Below are 21,719 nucleotides of genomic sequence, written 5' to 3'. Positions count from 1 at the left end.
TCAGTAACTAAAACTGATTTTTAACGAATTCTGTGCTGTGGATCATCAATGACACCTAGCTCCACACCCTGTAATAAAACTTACCAACTAGTAGAAGTCTGCTCAGATAAAGGAAGCAAGCCCTCTGATGAAAAAGACTGTGCAGCACCAGTATCTCTCAAAATCTTAACAGGATTAATTTCCCTAGAGTCACCGAGTGAAACAAATCAACAGAACTGCTCTTTGAACCCTGAGCATCAGGAATGTCAGAACAAACATTTTGTGACCATTTAAGATTCTCTGCTACATTTTCGAATTATCGAAAATATTTGCCCACAGGTTTTTCTTGAAATCCTCGAATTTATTTATTTTTTTTTTCTGCGTGAAATTCAGACCTGACAAATGATGGTTCTGTTTTGTGCTGTAATCTTGACTTTCTGCTGCTAATTTTTCTAACTCAATTTTCCGTTCATGGTCTCCCGATTTTCTTTCAAATTTCTTTCACTCAAACTTCCGTTCACGCTCTTGCAATTCTCTTTCTCTTTCTCGTTCTTCTTTCTCTTTTTTTTCTCGTTGAAACTGCATTTTCTCTAAATCTACTTGATGCCGAAAATCTTACATTTTATAAGGTTTTATTTTTGATTAAACTGTATACACCGGAAAATCTTAATTTTCAAAAATGTTTACTAATTTTTTTGCAACCTTAATTCTAATTATTTACTTTCTCAGAGAAGATTTAACATCTAGCCCAAAGTGCATACGCGATCAGGTCATCCTTTTTAACGTATAAAATACCTGAACTCTTGGCGAGTAAAGAAAGTCTGTAACCAAAAATACTATTTTGATTTCTGCTGGCATATCATTAATTTAATTCAATGAATCATTAATAAAATTCTGACAATTAACTTAAACACTGCAATAGTGCAATATTGCCCATAATTCTGTTATGGGTCAGAATATGCCAAAATACAAGCAAAAATCAATCACACAGTTTTAACTTAACAACTTTTTATTTACAATGATATATAAAAATCAAAAAGTACAAACTTACAGCAAGGATTTAAACATACATACAATATAGTTTTCATTATTGTACACACAATGTTCAAGTGAGAGTATTCAACACCTATCATATCCCATTTTCTTTGTTTTCAAGTCTCGTTTTACTCATGTTTTCTTTATGCATACAATTGACAATGTATTTAAACATTAATATAAATCTAGAAAATTCTAGAAATTGTAAAAACAAGATGTGAGTGGAACATTCTGGACATACACGAAATTCAAGATTGAAGAAGGTTCCGGGGGTACAGTTCAAAAAAAGAAATATTTGTTATTGCGTTTAAACGCAATAATTATTGCGTGTAAACGCAAAACATTGCATTAAATCGCAATAATCATTGCGTTTAAACGCAAAATATTGCGTTTAAAAGTAAAAAAAAGATTCCTTTTCATTTAAAGGCAATGTAAATTGCCTTTAAATGCAAAACACTTTGCGTTTAAACGCCATCATTTTGCCATTAAAACGCAATACTTTTAGCATTTAAACGCAATAATATTTTTGTTTAAACGCAAAACTTTTTTTCGTTTCAATGCAATACTATTGCGATTAAACACAATACTTTTGAGGCAATAATTTGTGCGTTAAATCGCAATATTATTGCGTTAAATCGCAATATTATTGTGTTTAATCGCAATATTATTGCGTTTAATAGCAAAACACAAAAATAGTATTGCGTTTAAATGCAAAATGATTGCGTTTAATCGCAAAAGATTGCGTTTAATCGCAATCTTTTGACTTTGAGTTTTGATAAGAGTTCTCTCTTTCTGTTTTTAAATAACAAAGAAATCAATTTTAAACAAAAAAAAACTTATCTGGTAAAAAATCGTTTTCAATTGTCATTTTATTTTTATTTCTCTAATGCCTCTTTCCATCGGAGTATTTATTTATATCATATGAATTTTCTATTTTTAAAAAATCGCTTAATCCCGTAGACTTTAATGCAAGTTTTTAAAATTAATTACCGCTTAGTTAAGTACATTTTTGAAATTTTCTCTTGGGAAATCATTTTCTACAGTAAAATGCTTAAAGTTAATGTCAGAGTATTATGTACGTGATGAACATTTAAGAATAGAGAATTTGATCCTATTAGGGATGGAAAACCTTAAGGGTAAGAGCAAAATAAAAGCATAGACTTTATAAGCACCAGTTGCATAACCCAAGGAATTGATGTTAAGTTCTTGGTGTAGTATGTCTGAAGAAGATTGAGACACCCGGTTCTACGCAGCTAGGTTAAGGACTACCATATATACGTCAGCCTATGCAGAGGTTCGGGAAAGCTATTATGACGTCACATTAAAACAATACAAATGAATCTCGATGAATAAATACTGTATGTTCTTTTTAAAGCACACTAAATACTTTCGTTTCTAATAAATATTATAAAGATAAATGGATGTGCAACTTATCTTGCCATAATAGCACTTAGCATATGTAGAATGAAAGCCAGCTTGATCTCGCTGTACTTACTGAGATGACGTCATTTCTTAGTTTGACACGCAGTTTCTCTGTACTTGAGGCGTGGATCAAGCTTTTATCGTAGCATGTAAAAATAAAAATAAACACGAAACACGCGTAATCCGACCAAAAGAAAGACATATTCTGAAATATATCAATCCACATTTAATTGTCAAACTAAATTGATAATGTGTAGACTTTATATAAAGCCGTAGGGAGCACATTTGTACAGTAACGTGCTAGAATGACAGGTTCAGCCCCTCGAAAATATCAAAAGTTCAACGATATCCGCTTCACTACGAATACTGAATTTTTAAACACGTGCAGATATTATTCCTACTATTCTGAAAAGTGCTGGGAGCTGGTTGTGCATTGTTTATTTATTCCGTAATGTAACATTATTTCAATACGTATTACATTTTTGTCTTGAGTTTATGGAAAGACGGCTTAATTTTAGACAATTCCCGAGCATAAGGAAGTTGCTCCCAGCACTTTTCGTGTTAAGGAATTTGTCTCAAAGAAAACAGAATAAATTTTATAGCGGAAAAATGCCCATATATCGTTGAACTTTTACGATCTTTGTAACAGTACATATATGTTCTAATTTTAATCCTGTCACGTGACAAACAGCTGAGGTAAGCGATGTCGCTTTGGCCGAACTTAGCAGAGACCCTATATATATAAGTGCAAACACCACAATTCACATTTTTTTACTCTAATGCTGTTAAAAAAATATTAAAATTGTATTCATTTTCCCTGAATATATTAAGGCGTATATTTCATGGGCGTCCTTAACCTAGCTGCGTAAACTATCAATGGAAACCTAGGGGAGAGACACGGCGCAAGTAGTACCTTACCCAGTCCCCGTCTGTACTGTGTGATATACCCTCAGACAGAGGTGTCTTAATAATCATTCCAATCATTGACTCAGACACAGTAAAAGGTATACATATTCGATATATATCCCTTATAAGAGAAATACCGACATCTTACGAGCGAACGTAACTCGCACTAACTTCCCGTATCTCGGTAGTTTTCCCGGGACCAGTTATTGCACCTAGTTTAAAATTAATAAATCGGAAAAATTAAGTGTATGTGTGTAATAGAACGGACAGTATTTTAATCACTTTGTAAATGATAATTTCTCCTGTCTAATTTTCTGTAAACACTTACAATGTAATTAAAAGCGAACAAATGGAAGAAAATAAGCCAAAATACCTATGACGGGTTAGGAAACACATTTGTCATGCGTCAGTGGTTATACGTATATTTGTACATGTATATACTAGTGTGCACTGTGTTCATTTGGGGAGAGTTACTTTTTTTAGCATGGATGAAATCGAAACTCATACCCTGTATAAATCCATGCAAAGGCAACAAGTTACTAGGTGATGCGCTTATATAGTGTCTTGTATTTAAAAGTGTACATTTATGTGTTTGAGAGAGAGAGAGAGAGAGAGAGAGAGAGAGAGAGAGAGAGAGCACAATGGACAATAATTGTTGTAATGAATTATACAATGTAGCATTGTTTTCTAACGTTTCAGAAATCATGCAACCATTAAAAATCAGAAAATAGTTGGCACGTCTCCGGAAAACGTAATATTTTTAAGGTGGTCGCGCGTAGATGTTTGTGTACTTGGGGAGGGAGAGGGGGTCGAAGCTCAACTAATCAAATCAAATGTCCATTTTTATTTCATTAAAGTAAATGCATGGAATACTACGATCCATATACTACAATCCTTATAAAAGTGGAATAAGGCAATGCATGCATATGCAATATTTTTTTTTCCATAATAAGAAACATAAGAAAGAAGGGTAGGTTTTTCTTTATGTGAAATATCACTTCAAAGAAATAAACGAGCATTCATATGATTGACAGTGTCTTCTTCGATGAAGTATTATCTTGCAATCTTCACTTAATGTATCTTATGACTGTCTTTCATGATATATGTTATATCTGTATAGATATGTGGATTATAAAAGCTGCAAATTATGCATTTGGGTAGAGTCAAAGACATAGCATCTTTTTTTAAAGGGGGGGGGGGGGAGGTGGTCAGCCAGAGAAAAAAAAATCAACTTACCTGGAAAAACCTGACAAGCAAAAAAAAATTCTTCTTTCGGTACCAATTTTTATTCATACATTACTACATTAGCCTTATTTGACTGTACTGCAACAAGGGTGTGCGTGTGTGTGTGTGTAGGGGGGGGGGAGGGGGGCAAAAAACCTTTCAATGAACATTTCCAATAGTAAAAAAGTAATGTGTGGAAAAGGTGGGAGCAGGCCCCTCTGATGCTACATGTCTGTGGGTGGTGTATATTTATTAAATTTTCTTTGTACTCAAGCTATGTACCATTACGTCATTGTTTGCTAAGCATGCATTATTCGTCAGAATATAAAATTACAAGATATACTGTATACGTGAAGGGTAACTTTGACCCCGCACTCAGAGTAATTTCGACCGAAGCTCTTATGTACAGAGAAAAAAAAAACTATAGTCGAAATTATAACTTGCGTCATCTCTGAGAAAAAAAAAAATCATAGATTGATTCAAGTATGCTGACAAAATGATACTGTAGTTCTCAAAATCCCGTGTCAAGGATTGCAACCCCCTTGGCACGCTAAAGATCGTTTCTCTGGTTTTCGAAAAAGAGTAGAATCGGTGGGGGCCTCCAGAAAAACCCTAAAACTTTCAAAACCGTTCCTATAAAATTTAAATTCATACCGCCGAAATATGGCTAAAAATATTGCCGAATTGGCGAAAAACAAAGATAATCAATCAATCAATCTCAAGAACAACTAAGCCACATTAGTAATACGAGGGGTGATCAAAAAGTTCGCGAACTATCTCTATATTTACAAAATTAAAATTCATATCAGAATGAAATTTGGCACACATATAGTCATACAAATTTTCTATCAATAGCAGATGTTATATAATTTTTGCTCCGTGTTTGAGACGTCAAAATGTGGAAATGACCTCAATGTGTAGGTGACTTGTGACAAAAAATGGTTGACTCAGTCGTACTCGAGCAACGAACGGTTATAAAGTTTAACCTATATCTCGGAAATTCCTTTGCAGTAAAATATGAGAATTTGTACAAGGTTTATGAAGACAAAAGACTTACCAGAATATCAATAACTAATTGGATCATTAATTGGATTGATTGTTTTAGTGAAGGCAGGGAGATGGTTAAAAATGATGTTTGTCCTGTTGCTCAGCGAAGGAAAGCCGGTAAATAAATGTGTCTTTAGTTGAGCAATTTGTTTTGAGAAATAACTAAGTTACAGTTAGAAAAATAGTTGAATATCTGAACAATAGTGTAAATATTAAATCCCTCAAATATCGTTTACTTTGGACTTTAATCATATGAGATATAAAAAAAAAAGAAGAAGCCCATACTTTATCGACATTGGATAAACGACGCTCCCGAGACAGAGGACTCGGGTTGTGATGATTACCATGCTAATTCTGGGAAGGGATATCCTTATCCACCCATCATATTGCCAAACTTTTGTCATTTTTGAGGGATAATCTGTTCTTGCTATAAAAATAACTTGTATGGTAAGAAATATAAGATTCGGAAAAATCTCTGTGAACAGACCGCTACGGAGCATGTCACGTGACCGCCTGGATCGAACAATGGTAGATGTGCATTTAAATCAGAGAGGACTACCGGTACTTTAAAAAAATAATGAACGCTGAAACCTCATTTTATTACATATAAGGAAGTGAGTCAATTAGTTCGCAAATTTTTTGATCACCCTTCATATTTATACAGAAGCAACGTTGGGTATTGTAGAATCAAGTTTGTTCAAATTATGACCCCAGGGGTTGGGAGGCGCACTGAAGAGAGTCAAAGTTTTGCATATGAATATATAGGAATCATCTTGAAAAAAAATCTTCTGTTCAAGAACATCAAAGTCATGATTAGTCATATTATTATAGAAGCATCCTCAGGTAGTATAGATTCAAATTTGTCCAAATTTAGAGTGGGTAGGGGTGGGCCACAACGAGAGATCATAGTTTTACATAGAAAAACATAGGGGGAAAATCTTTAAAATTCTTCTGTTTGAGGAAAGCAAAGCCTTGATTAGTAATATCGATATGGAAGCATTCTGAGAGTGCGCCCCCCCCCCCCGTTTAATAATGAACTTATTTCTGCTTCTTCCTAGCCAATGTGCTCATGTAAACGATATGGTAAATTGGTAAACTTGTTGGTAAACTTGAGGTCTGATAATATGTTGTTTTAATTAAAAAAAAATCAATACATATTTGCTCCCCAAAACTCACTTTTCAAAGAAGTGGCCATTGCATGTCGGAAGTTTTTGTATTCAGTGGACACGTCATTCAAAAAAATCAGACGCCGCTGCAGTTTTCTGAATTTCAGACATGGCAAAAATTTATGCATCACGCCATTTCATGTATATGAAAGGCACAATTTAAAAACAATTTTATTTTAAAGTTATGTTTACATGCTATCAAAAGCATTTCGCAATAACATTACAAATGGATAAACTTAAGGGCGGTTGAATTTAAGTTTCTCGAATTAATAAAATCGTCTAAAATAAATAAATCTAGTCTGTTGTATTCTATACCACTTTGAACAGTTGTTGTAATGTACACATATATTATAAACGCCCTGTACATTTGACCCACTATTCTACTTGTATGAAATACTAATGTAACTATCGGAAAAAGGTATCAATATAAACTTTTGTTCTTTATGACTCGCGTGTTTCTTGATATACTTCAGATGGATTTGTGTTTAGGAAAGAGTAATATTTTCTGAAGATGACAACATCATATGTACAATATAGAGATTGACTTTGAATGCGGATTATGACCACTTTTACATAGACATATGTTGAAAATGAGACAAAGTATCCTTGTCAAATACAAGCTTAATTAAGGTTGTTCACATGAAGATTTTTTTTGTCATAACATATACACTACTTGACGTTGTATATTAATAAAGATCCTTTAGATCCTATGCTTGAGAGATTTCAATGTTTTATTAAAATTCAAAGTTTATTTTGGAATAATGTGTGAATACACATGAGAAAGGAATTTATTTATATAAATTTCATAGATGAGATATACAGATAATTCAAAGACTGTCTTTGAGATGTCTTGGTATCTGTTCCTTTAATCTATTCACAGGTTGAAATCAGTCTCTTCCGCTCCACACGTGTTTAAGATGCCAATTGTGCCAATAATTTCTCTTCACATTCCTGTAACACAGTACATGTGAATTCCAGTATGATATAATGTTCAGCGTAAGAAATAATTCAAAAGGTAGGGTATTTCATACAAATTTATTAATTTTCAACTTAGGATAACAAGCCTATATGACAATTTCTTACTCCAACGATTCCAAAGATCTCACTCTGTCTGAGGCTGACTTTGGGTCTCCATTGGCTGAAAAATTAAGCATTATATTAAAGGGACTTCAACACAAGTTTGAAGTTACTACTCTTTTTTTAACATTTTCGGTATAGTATCACGACTTACATATCGCTAGAGCATTTCAGACCCATGTACTATAGAAGCACGCTTAAAAACTACTTTCATCTGGAGATTATCAAAACTTCGAATTTCGGGAGGCGTTTGGTTGACACACATTCTTGCAAAGTAAGATTTGTACTTAATATTTAAGAAAAATAGGTAATTTTTGTGCGGTAATGAAAACTATTAATACTTTATTATAGAAAATCTGTCACGGTCCAGTCGTCCGAAGGTTCTCTAGTCCGAAAGTCCACTAGTCCGAAGTTTCACTAGTCCGACGGTCCACTAGTCCGGATGTTCATTAGTCTGAATGTTCATTAGTCCGAAAGCGCACTAGTCTGAAGATTCAGTAGTCAGAAAACACAATGTAGTCCGTAACAGTTAAAAATGCCCTGCTCTGTGCAATTGTTCTATATTGTATCTTAAGAAGTCCCTGTAGTTTGGGGTTGAATTTCGGACCACAAAATACTGACTAAAAATTGATAGAAATTTGAGACTATTTCCTTGTATTCATATTCCCGCATCTCAGCCCTTTCTTTCTCCTCTGTTTACCGGTCAGGTTGGTAGTGTGGAAGGGCGCCCGCTTTTTGATCGGGAGGCCCGGGTTTGATTCTCGCGATGCGTCAATTCTAAGCCGTTAACTTAGGAAAAATCGTTACCATAGATAGTGAATTTTTCCGAAACAAAGCGATCGGTATCAGGAGTGAAAGTCACGGGTCTTTCGAATGGGACATTGAAACCCGAGGTCCCGTGTCAAAGAAGAAAAAAGCCAAATGGAAGTATCTAAAATAAATGAAATTCGATGCCTCTATAATTTAAAATGCAGTATGAACAGCACTGATATATATATTACAGGTAAACAAAACATTTATTGGCTTCTTAGGATATATGTGCTACAAGCAAACATTTGATGCAGGGATTGATATATTTTTTGACTGATTTTAAATAAAAATGACAGGAATTATAATAAATCCCTAAAATTTGAAGAAATCGCAAGTTTTCCTTGGTGCTTAGATATGCGAAGTTTTGTCTTTTTCTATCAGAATCTAACCAAAATTTTGCACATTTTTAACATCGTAACAAAATCTTGCATAATACTGCCATTTTACATGAAAGGCATTATTCTGGTTACCTATTAAATATAAATATATGAGAAATTCTGCTGATTATTGAAAAAAAAAAAATGTTTGTATCTGTTCTTTATCCTGAAACCTATTTCGTGGAAAATGGGAAGGGGTGGGAGGTGGGGGTAGACGTTATAGAGACTTTTGTTTTGAATCAGCCCTTATACTACATGCCAGAACATTATTTGGGGATTAAATTGAGAGTATATATACAAGTTAAACAAACAAAAGGAAAAAGTCTCAAACGAGGAGAGGAACTGCGCAGCAATGTTAAGGCTTCCCGAAGCTTTAAATGCGTTCAAAAAATAACACTGCATTGTAAGGTCGATTTTTATTTTTATTTGTAAGTTATATATTTAAGTACGGCCAATTCATATAGCGAGTTCTCTAGGCTATATATAAACGTATTTGTTACGATATCACATGATCTCGTTGATCACGTGACGGTCATTTCTACTTTTTTGAAGTGTTTCAGATAAATCGCGTAGGCGCAGGTGATTAACACAATTATTATTAACTTTTTGTCACATAAATAAACTCGTCGCATCCTTGTGAACCCGAAATGTGCTTGGGAAAAGTTATACTATTCCTCTGGTACAAAATATTTCACAATAAACTCAACTTACCTACAAATTTGAGGGTATTTTCCACTCAATATCGTCATCTGTATTAAACCAAAGCCATCAGACATTTTTCCCAAGCAAGATTTAGTTAGAGAGGAAACTCCTCTTACAGATTTCCACAAAAGATCTCAAATAAATCCTCATTAATCAACTGCGCCAGGCTCTTTTATACACATATTATAAATTCTACCTCTATCCAAGGGTATAAAAAAGGGTAAATGTCAAACGTATATTTTCGTATATATTTTGAACACGCTGACTTTTAAACAAGAGTAATAAAGCAAAGTTATCTAAACTATTCGGATATATATAAGATTTTTAAAAAAAAGATTAAAACACCTTTATTTTACACTACATTCCTGACACTTTATATGCAGATTGAAATAAGGTGTAAAGTTTATGACACTCTCCCCATCATAACAGCTCAAGTTTGCAGTGACTTGACGTCATTTTCAATTATGACGTCATATATTTGTAGTTCAGAGAAGTGAAGGCATAGAGTACACTGCAATATTCTCTGGGAAGCCTTAACGTACCTGCGTTGGATCTTCCTTTTCAATAAGATCAAATTAATAGGGAGGTGAAAATCGTTATAATGCAAAGTTAAATGGCATAAATAACTAAGTCTCACGTATACGATTACGCTCAGTGACATTTTAATAAAAGAGATCCATGTACTCTCATTGGGATGAGTGACTAATATTCCATCGAAAAATTGTCAAGTAAGTAAAAGGTGGTTTGTGTCAAAATTTAAAAAAAAAAAAGTACTGAACTTGTTTGCTTGTTGGGAAATTATCATTAAACCAAACATTTGTATGAGTAAAGTGGAGAATTTGAAGAAAAAAAATAATTCGGGAAATTTAATGCTGTGGGAAAATGAAGATATGCTGCATAGAATGAAATAGAATAGAATATAATAAGTTTTATTTTAAGTTATGATAATTTGTGCATGCATTATGCAATCCTAATTTAATTTGTGAATACCTGAACAATCCATGATGTTTTTTGACCAAAATCTAAATAATATGCTTACCATGAGCTGATTAATTGAAATTTAAAATCCATAGTGCTTTAAGACGACTAAAAAGTAATTCATTACAACAATCCTGTTCTTATGTGCACTACGTAAAAGTTAGATATATTCCGAAACAATCGGTGGGGGTGGGGGTGCTTTAAGTATATATGAATGTCTAGCCCTCGAGCGAAAAATGCACAAGATAATGTAACTCCAGGTCAATTTTATAAAGCTTTAATCTAGCATACGCCTAAAATTCAATAAAACGTATGTGGAAATTATTTGTTATATATTTCAAATCGGAGTTAACGACATTTGAAAACCAACAAATAATAGAAAATTACATATCGATATATAACCGGGCGAACTTCAACTTTTATTAAATTCTATAATGATAATCAACAAAAGTATACGTTCCATAAAACGTTATATTTCTAAAAAGCAATATATATCGCTCCTTGTTGTAAACAAAATGTTTGTAACCTTTTTTTTTCAACCGGACTTCGGACTTATGGGTCTTCGGACTAGTGGGCCGTCGGACTAGTGAACCTTCGGACTAATGCGCCATCGGACTAATGAAACTTCGGACTAGTAGGTAGACCCCGAAAATTCAGAGTAAAGTTGTTAGAAAGCAAAAACAGTGTTCCCAGGTCATTTTAAGTGATGTATGCAAAGTTAACAAATTGATACTAAGCAGTAAAACGTAAACATTAACAATAACAGAGCTTTTGTCTATGTTTACAAAAAGAGATGTATTAAGTAATGTGCAACTGCTACGCCTAAACAGACCTAGTGGCAGGACAATATCTACTAAAATAAAATATCAAATTTAAAACCTTAAAAGGTCCATAATATTCTTTTTTCCGTAAAATTGAGAGAAATCTAGAGAGAGAGAGAGAGAGAGAGAGAGGAGAGAGAAGGGTTTTAAAATGATATTTACCTGGCAGATTAACACTTTCGTCCACTTCTCCTTTGGAAACCTTTTCTTTCCATGCTACAGATGCTGTTGACATCGGCATGTATAGTTCCAAACAGATCTGAAGATTTAATAACATCTTACGAGAGTTAAAATGTTACGAATATTTTTTATTAGTTACACATAGATTCAAATTCTCAGTATAAATGGATGTTTTTTTCTTGTGTAACGTCCTTTGAAACAATTTTTCACTCATACAAAGGTCACCAATTACCGACGTAGGGCTTTAAATTAAGACCTTTACTCGCATTTAAGGCCATTGTGCAATGAAAGTTCTGTAGGATGCCAAACACTACCATGACACGTGACCTCAATGACTTAGTGCAGGGCTTCTGGGATGGAAAGTCACTTCATGCTTTATACCTCCTACGTTTAAAGAGGCGTAGGAACTGCGAACGGAAATTAAATAGTGACCCTTCCGATCACGAAGCAAGCATCCCAAAAGACTGCCATTAGGATCGTTACCACAATATAGACATCTATCAATAATTGTAAAACAGAGAATGTTGTTTATGGATACCTGGTAAGGCGGTGCTCTGTTTGACACAAATGAAAATGCAAGGTGGAATTGGATGGTCTTTTGTTAATATATAAAGGACGAATTAAGCAACCAAAATATGTCAACACATAGTACAATTGACAATACTAAACACAATTAAACGCATTAGGTAATAGAAACAAACACATATAGAAGAAACAATCATCAAATCTTAATTTGACTGTATTATGCAATGAGATACGCATGGAAAAAAGATGTACAGTAAACAGAATGCGTTATGAAGATCAAATACTATACTAACATGTTTGGGACAATCTGTCTCTAAACAGTTTTATTGAACCACGTACACTATTCATATTTTTTGGGGGGTGGGGGATTTTTTTCTCTTCAACAGATTTTTTAAAAATTAAAATGGGGAGAATTTTTTGTGTATTTCTTTCGTCACAGAGGAAGAAACATGAAGACCAATTACTTTACTTTCTTTCATAAGTCGGGCTTGTCATTCTTCCAGCGATTTTCCGACAGTGTTGCAAGAATAACTGTGGGGAAAATACGAATGAATGCAAAAAGTTGAATCACTTCAATGTGAACATGTAGTTAAGGGGGTCGAACGAAAATTACGTGTATAAGATAGAGCAGAGTCTTGACAAATATGGAAACATTAAGCTGCTTACACGTCGTAAATGTTCAAACTTCTTTTACCGTGTTTAAGCACCCTGTATCCTTTAAGCCCGCTTTAAATAACCTTTAAACAGTCTTTACACCATCTTTAGACCAACTTTACCTTTAAACTAGTAAAATATAATTCATTTTCTTTTTTGTTTTCTCTCGCCATATGTATAAATTTAGAATTAACATATTTGTAAACTCATCGTCAATGTAAAAGAATGGTACTCTTTTTCTCATATATTTTACATAAAATTTTTTCTCTAAAAAAAAAAAAAAAATCAGATATTTAAATACATGTTTTCAGTGCATTTTTACCAAACCACAAAGACATACAATGTAAATTTCTTTATTTCATATTTTTGTTTTACATTGAGTTTTCCTCTCGTATGCGGAAATCTTCTTTCCGCACCGAACTGCAATAGTAAAATTCTAAGATAACGTTTTTTCTCCCCTTTCTTGGGGATTTTGAATAATTCCGTACCTACACTGTATGTACACAGCATTTAATTATTTTGTTTTGACATCAGGGCGTACTCTTTTCTCTTTCTCTAATTTTTATGATATTTTTTTCCACAAAATTAATTATCTTTACCTAAAAGATTAACAAAGGTCGTAAATAATTAATTTTCGTTCCATCCTGAACAATTTTAATCAATTTGTTGTTACGTAACAATTCACTACGCTTTATTTCATAACAATACAAATGTTTAAGGATATTCTTTTCTTATTCAAAAAAATTAAAAAGCTTAATCAGAATGGCCTAATATCACATTTTAAGATATTTTGAAACATCGATATATTATTTTTGAATTAAAGGTGACTACCGATCCGATTTATACACAACAGGACACAGGATAAATAACAGTATACGGTAGCGGGCAGAGTCGACAATAGGCCTACAATATTTAACTGTGAAGACCTTGAATCCGAAGTATATGTACGCCAACTACTTAGATACTACATGCATAATTCGCGATCAATTCTTAAAAAAGAAGTCATACAGGTAATCAACAAGAATTATTATGTCAAAGAAGAAACAAATATTATTAATCTAGTTCCCAGTTTGTAAAGCAGACATTATGAAATGGCGAGACAAAATAAATAAATGAATAATATGAACAATAATTTACCTAGCGAAAAGGTCTATTGATGGTATAAAGGTTGCCTAAAAGTCTTAAAATGTTGCTTAAGGGTGGTTTAAAGAAGGAATAACGGAATTTGTACATTATGCACCTATCAGTCTGGATTACAGGTAGCTAAAGGATTACTTAAAGACAGTCTATATACCACCTCTAAGCACTTACGTGACTGTATAATCCATCTTTCAGCAACCTTTCACCTACCCTTAAAAGAGTTGGGTATTTCTTAATGGTAGCTTAGTGATGGTTCATATGCTACTATAACATAGTTTAAAGCTGATTAAATATGACTTAAAGACGATCTTTAATCAGCAATTAAGCAACCATAAGCCGTCATTAAGCCAATTTTAAGGAGGTATTTCATCTTGTGCATACTTTTTTTTAAAATCTGCTTCTAAAATCGCTATGCATTATATGATAGAGAAATAGACAGGAGGAATAGAATTTGACAAATAAATGACAATGAATTATTACTCACAAACAAGTAGATGCACAGATATCTCATCATGGCCTTCAGCTTGAGAACAGTTGATGAAATGTATTATCACGATACCTCCTTATATATCATATGGCTCTAAAAAGTAATTGCTATACAATATCAAGATTTTTACAACATTTTGAATCCGAAAGTCTGTAATTAGAATGCTTGACGTAAAATGCTTTAAAAAATGATGCACTTTTGTCAATAAGTGGTTTTAAGTTTCTGTTACAAACCATCTGTTCCTTAGGTAATGCTCAAAACATTTCACCAAAAAATGAAAAAAATAAAAAAATAACGAATAAATTTTAACAATAGAACATTATGAAGACCTTGGATATAATTTATTTTGATACATTTTGATATCAGTTTCAATGTTAAAAGATATTATGAAATACATTATATAATAATGACAAAAGAAAGGCCTATCGATTTTAGGGACTTCTAGTTCCTTTCAATTTATTTTCTTTTAATTTGTATTCACTCTTGTTTATAAGATATACATGTAGCAATACCATTACTGTTATATATTAACCATATTGGTATATGTATACATGTAGTTATGGCTCACACCTATTAAAAGTGAGACTGGTCTTTGTAATTCGACTAGCTAAATGCATTCAGCCAAATAAAGAGATTGACTTACAGGTTCCTTATCGGGATTATTTTTCCATTCTTAATAAAAAAAATAATTGAATACAAATGTGTTCACCTTCACAGCCATGAATCGGATGAGTTTCTCATGCACATTATTATGTTTGCTTATTACTTGTATCGTAAAATATTCTAGGGGTATTGTAAGTATTTGCAAGTTTTTCATATACAGTACTGTAAGCGTATTTTTTTCCCTACGGGTTCTTATTTACACCGAATATATTTTCTATTCAATCCTCTGGTAGAAAATTACACGGTTTTCTTGGAATACTATTGTATGTATTAAATGCACTCTAACGGAAGAAAAAGTTCACTCGTACATAGCCAAATTAAAATCACGCAGAAAAAGTAGGTGTACAGAATCTGATTATTATTTTAGTTTGCCTTGACAAAAACTGTCCAAGATTGTCTAGCGAGTATAAGGTTCAGAAAAATGTTTTGTGGTATATTGATCTGTTGACTGTCTTCGGTTTCGGTCAACATGCAGATCCGTTCTTGGGACAAACAGCATTTACCCCTAGTGACAGCACAATCCCACGCAAAAGAGTAAAAACAGATACCGATAGTACCCAATACTGATTTATCTGCAACAAAATGATAAGACAAATTACATCACTTTCAACGAAAATCATACAAATAAATCAAAAATTATGTAATAGAAAAAAGGCAACAACAGTCAATAAATGGTCTTAAGTTTCCATTGTAATAGCATATACATGTACCTATATCGTTTTCTGTTTTAACTATATAGTACCCATCGTTGATATATGCATTGTTACTGCTCACACCTATTTAAAGTGTGATTGGTCTTTGTAATTCGACTACCTAATTATATATAGCCAAGTGAAAAGATTGATTTACAATTTCCTTCTTAATAAAAAATCAAAGAGCCAGGTACGTTAGCTAATATCAACAGGCCCTGCAAAAAAAAATAAAAAAAATATGTTTGTGTATCCCAACTATCCATTTATATTTATAAAGTTTATGAAACAAAGTCTTCGTATATGTAATTATTTGGGCAGATCCAAGCTTCGTGTGCTGTTATGTAGTATCCAAACCTATGCCGTATCCGGAAAACAAGCAATTTTCTTCACTTTTCACTCGGTTTTTGGGAAAATTCGATGTAGCCGCAAGCATCGGCCACAAAAATATTTTAACCAGAAATACTTCAACATAAAAGGGATTGATTTATACAGGTTTCGTTCTGGTCGTGGGCTGCAGCCACAGTGAATTTTGTAAAATTCTGATACTATCACTCGTTTGCTTTATGGATCTTGACATGAGGGGAATGGAATTAGCTGGGTGTTTTAATAATATTCTGAGAAAATGAATAACAATAGGATGCATGCTTACTATGTAGAGAATCTAAATGATATAAAGAATTAATTTAATAATTCAGTTGTTCAAAATTCGTTGTCGCGACCACCTTTTTTACTTTAGTTTTCATTCCAGGCAACGACAATCCGGAACAAGCAAAACACACTTACATGTACAATGTATACCTAATATTATAACGTCTAAATTTTAGAAAGTGTGTTGTAAAAGGGTATAATTGAAATGTTATTGTGGTTGACGATTTTTTTTTTTTTTAATATAAAGACATCTTATGTGGATTTTAAGGCAAAAACCTATTGTCTCTAGGTTGTATAGCTAACTCTAAATATCCATGTAGAAGTCGTCATTGTTTACATTAACAAAGTACATTGACGTGCCAAAAGATTTCTCCATATATCGGTATTTCGTTTGATATTTCACTATAAACCTACCGTTGTTTATTCAAGCATTTGTAAAAAAAAATATTCATTAAGAAATTTCATTGTAAAAGAAAACAATGCTCAGATGTAATATATCTCAAACTTACGTCTGTAAAAATACGAAATAGGATTTTCGAGTTTGTACATTTTCTTTTGCTCGCCAAATTTCTTCCGGGTAAGTTGAAAAGCTGAAAAAAAATCTCAGGCTGCCCCCCCCCCCTTCCCTACATGCACTTTCAAAACCAATGCGTCACTGAGATACTCAGATTTCAAATTATAATTTCTTGGTGTTGTTTGTCCCCAAATGATCAACAGACAGGTTCTAAATCTGAAACCACTAGAGGAATAAATTCAACATGAACCTGGTTGATGCGTGTATTAATGTTGAGGAGTATTGATATAAACTTTAATGTTCCATCTCCATTCGAGGTCGATGTATAAAAGATGAAATCGTGTTGCATAGTAGATCTAATTTATTCTAAAAAGGCTTTTCGTTAATAGCATCAACGAATATAAACTTGTTGACAATTTATAACTTCAATATCATTTGTGACAAAAAGACTGTATTCTTTTTTTCTTTGGCTCTTAATTGAAAATTCATTTGTTTTTCCTTAAACTTCATGTACATGTTAATTAATTTAAAATGTCGTTACCTTTTTTCTGTACACAAACAATTTTAACTATGATTAATATGTAACTATATTAGGTTGACATTCAAATATACGTATTTTGAAGATATAAAATCAATTGCGTCATCTCGGGCCCTCCGCTTGACGGAAAGGCCCAAGAAGGTCCATTGGACCAGAAGGTGCGCCATTCGTGTCAATAATGCTGTATACAAATGTTGTTCAAAAGTCTTTGGACAATGGTGTTTTTATTTGTTATGAAAATCAAAATACAAAAGTCAGATTACTATTTTTATTTATTATAAAAATCAAAGTCAAATTAGTTGGGTTTTTTTCATTGTTGAAAATCACTGAGGAAGTTAGGAAGATGATTTTAATTTATTCTTCGTTAGTTGACACCTTTGTCAGTGGTCCAGATGCAAAGATCAATTTGAAAGGCCCTCGTATATTAAAAGAAAACACTGGTGGCAATGATGAAGGCATGTCTCCTAGAACCTCTGACTCTAACCTATAATATGTTTTTTACTATAAACAAACCTTGGAGTAAATTAGAATTTCAGGATTCTAAAGTCAATGATCTTTACTAGATATATCTTAAGTTGCAGACACATAGTATCGATTTAAATAAAAAAATGGGGTGGGGGTCAGAATCAAACTCGAAAATCCTATCTGGTGAGGGACGACTTCTCAACTTCTTCCACAATCATTTTTTTTTTTCATACATTACGACAAAACTCCGATTTTGACTAAGCTGCAACAAACGGTAGGGGAGGGAAGCTTATAGCCTTTCAGTGAGCTCAATAGTAAAAGGTAATGTTTAAAAAAAGGGGGGCACCCTAACCCCCCCCCCCCCCCGATACTTCGTGCCTGAGTTGTTAGTATTATCATTAAATCCTGATTATATAATTCCTTTTCATTTTTTTGGCTGTCCATTGTTCTATTTTGCATGAATAATTTAATATTGTTTTCAATAGTTGTTATTAATCTCGAAAAGGGCTATTTTTGGTATTGTAATATTATATTTTGAACCTAAGTGCAAATAGGTCAAAATTAATGCTAAAGAAAGTTATATTTTACTGTTTTTGTTTGTTAATACAATTAAATTTCAATGATTTTTTTTGCATTGTTTATCTTTTATTTAACGTTCCGGAAAAAAAATTAAAAAAAAAAAAAAATGTGGAGAAAAGCAGTTTTGACTGAGATATGATATTCAGATGAATCGAGGTCATAAATTCTTTCAATTAAAACGTTCTTTTTGTGCAATATTTTCTTTGAAGTAAATAAACAATACAATATAGGTAAAAAGTTTAACATCTTTTACGTATAAAATACAATGGTACATAAACGTTGTTTTTTTTAAATACAATTCAAAATTGACGGCAATAATGACGTCATAGTGCTCAAAGTGGTTAAATGCAATAAAATATATCCCATTTTCAGAGAGTTATTGCAACTAAACTATAAAAGATAGATAAGAATTATCAATATGTTTATAAAGTGTACATTCTCAAGTCATTTCTTTATGATTATTTTTAATTTTCAAAGAAGGGCCGAATTGCACTACTAATGTACCTGGCTCTTTAATACAAAAGTGTTAATCCTTACAACCACGAATCGTATGAGTTTCTCATGCACATTATGTTTGCTTATTGCTAGTATCGTATATATCAGCAGGATCTCTCTACGACGGTTGATCTGTTGACTGTTTTTGGCTTCCTGCAACATTCAGATCCCTTCTAGGGACAAGCAATTCATTTGTCAATAAAAGTATCCTTTTCACTTAAATGCTCCTGCTGTAATTTCGAAAAATTTCTAATTTTGATCTCTTAATGTAATTCTGTCTGAGTGCCAGTGACCAAATTTTAACAAAACTAAATGTTGACCAGTCGTCTTTAAGATAAAAATTCTACAAAATTTATATAGCATTTACCCCTAGTGGCAGCACAATCTCACACAAAGGAGTAATAACAGGTATAGATATTACCCAATATGCTTGTTTATCTGCAAAAAAAAATGATAGGACAAATTACATCAACTTCAACGAAAATCATACAAATAAATCAAAAATTATATAACAGAAAAACAGCAATAAAAGTCAATAAATGGTCTTGAGTTTCCATTACAAACCATATGTTTCTAAGTTAATACTCAAAATATTTCACAAAAAAGTAGTCGAAAAATGAAGACCTTGGGACGAATACAGCTGATTAAAATCCACTACGCACAGATCAGGTGGTCAAGCACAAGTAAGAGAGTTAAGCCACGGGATAAGTTTATTCTGAAGATTTGTTGGTCATATCCTGGTTATTAATTCCCCACCGGTGAAACAGGAAGGGGCTAGTGGTTTCCCCCTCGTATGTTTGTCTCTCTCTCTGTCCATCTAGCTGTCCGTCTAATATGATTTTGATATTTAAAAAAAACAACGAATAAAAATATTTTAACAATAAAGACATCCTGAAGACCTTGGAAATAATTTATTTTGATACATTTTAATATCATTTTCAATGGTAAAGATATTACGAGACACCTTGTATAATAATGACAGAAGAAAGGCCTATCGATTTTAGGAGACTTCTAGTCCTTTCAATTTTCTATCTTTTTTTTTCAATTGACATTCACCCTTGTTAATAACATATACATGTACCAATGCTATTTGCAGCTTTAACTATATATTAACTATCGTCGTTATATGCATTGTTACTGCTCACGTCTATTAAAAGTGTGATGGGTCTTTTTAATTCGTCTAGCTAAATGCATATAGCCAAATGAAAAGTTTGATTTACAATTTCCTTGTGGATATTATTTTTCTGTTCTTAATAAGATAGCAAATTTAATACAAATGCGTTAAACCTTAAAGCCATGAATCGGATGAGTTTCTTATGCATATTATTATGCTTGCTTATTAACACTATCATAAAATATACTAGAGGATATGGTGAGTATTTTAAAGTTCTTTTTATACTGTAAACTTCATTATTCTACGGGGTCTTAATTATGCGAAATCATATTGCCTATTCAATCCTCGGGTAGAAAATTATGCGGTTTTCTTGGAATGTCATTATTTGTCTTAAACGCACTGTGATGGGAAAATATGTTAGAGCGTACATAGTGCAAATTAATAACACGCAGAAAAAAGTAGTAGTAAAGTATTTGTTAATTAATTAAGTCTGCCTTAAAAAAGACATTTCAAGGCTGTCTAGTGAGTGTATGGTTCAGAAAAGTATATCTGTGGTACATGTATGTAAAATCCTGCCTCTGTTCAGCAGTCTTCGATCTATCGACAGCGATTGATCTTTTGACTGCCTTCGGTTTAGAGCAACAGATCCGTTCTCCAGTCAAACGAAAAAGCTGTCTATAACAGAAAACTTCTTGATTTAAATCCTTAAATTATTACAAAGATTGTTGTCGAAGAATGCCAAATTTTGATCCTTTGATGCAATTCTCTCTATGAGTGTCAGGGGCAATATTTTAACAAAAACAATTGTTGATCATTCTTTCTTTGAGGTAATCTTTCTACAAAATTTCTATAGCATTTATCCCTAGTGATCGACAGCCAAATCCCCAAACAGTAATAACAGATATCGATCCTACCGAAGACACTAGTATATCTGCAACAAAATGAATGGATGAATTATGTAAAATTATTAAAAATGGAAACCATATTTATAAATCAAAAAATATGTAACAGAAAACATAGCAAAATTCATGAATTAGGAAGTTAGCTGTAACAATGAATTAATAAGAAAGCATTTAGATTCCATAAAATACGAGTACTAATATATGGAAAAAGGGAAAAAAGGAAGTCATCATTTGGGCAGTTATTGGTCTTTAAACTATCTTTATCTCATGTTAAGTGTCCGGATTTCGATACACATGTAAAAAAGTAATGAAAAGCTGAATCGACTTCCTGATATTAACGCTTACTCAGTTTGGTTGGAAAATAATTAGATAGACACGCAATGTGCTAATCAAAAGGTACTATGATCGTGCGGAAACAATTTTAAGAAACCCCTTTAATATGCATTAAATAATTAAATGAAAACATAAAGAAAGGTAAAAAAATATATATATATATAGCAGGAAATTAACTCCCTGGTTTAATATTCTCTAAAAACTCCACGAATTCAACATACGTTTAATAATTCTTTACAAAATGAC

General features: G+C 32.7%; 1 long non-coding RNA gene across 1 annotated transcript; it reads right to left on the bottom strand.

Moving 5' to 3' along the window:
• Positions 1-7,638: 7,638 nt before the first annotated feature.
• On the bottom strand, positions 7,639-11,796 carry LOC133197954 (uncharacterized). The gene is made up of 3 exons (XR_009722463.1): positions 11,707-11,796; positions 7,863-7,917; positions 7,639-7,730 (listed from the first exon to the last, which is right to left on the bottom strand). It is a non-coding gene; the product is annotated as an uncharacterized LOC133197954 (long non-coding RNA).
• Positions 11,797-21,719: the final 9,923 nt, after the last annotated feature.

The sequence above is a fragment of the Saccostrea echinata genome, unplaced genomic scaffold, assembly GCF_033153115.1.
Source record: "Saccostrea echinata isolate AGI-Se365-2 ecotype Australia unplaced genomic scaffold, CSIRO_AGI_Sech_v1 ptg000032l, whole genome shotgun sequence".
NCBI lineage: Eukaryota > Metazoa > Mollusca > Bivalvia > Ostreida > Ostreidae > Saccostrea > Saccostrea echinata.
Note: the sequence above shows the minus strand (reverse complement) of the source record. Positions and strands in the feature narration are given on the sequence as shown.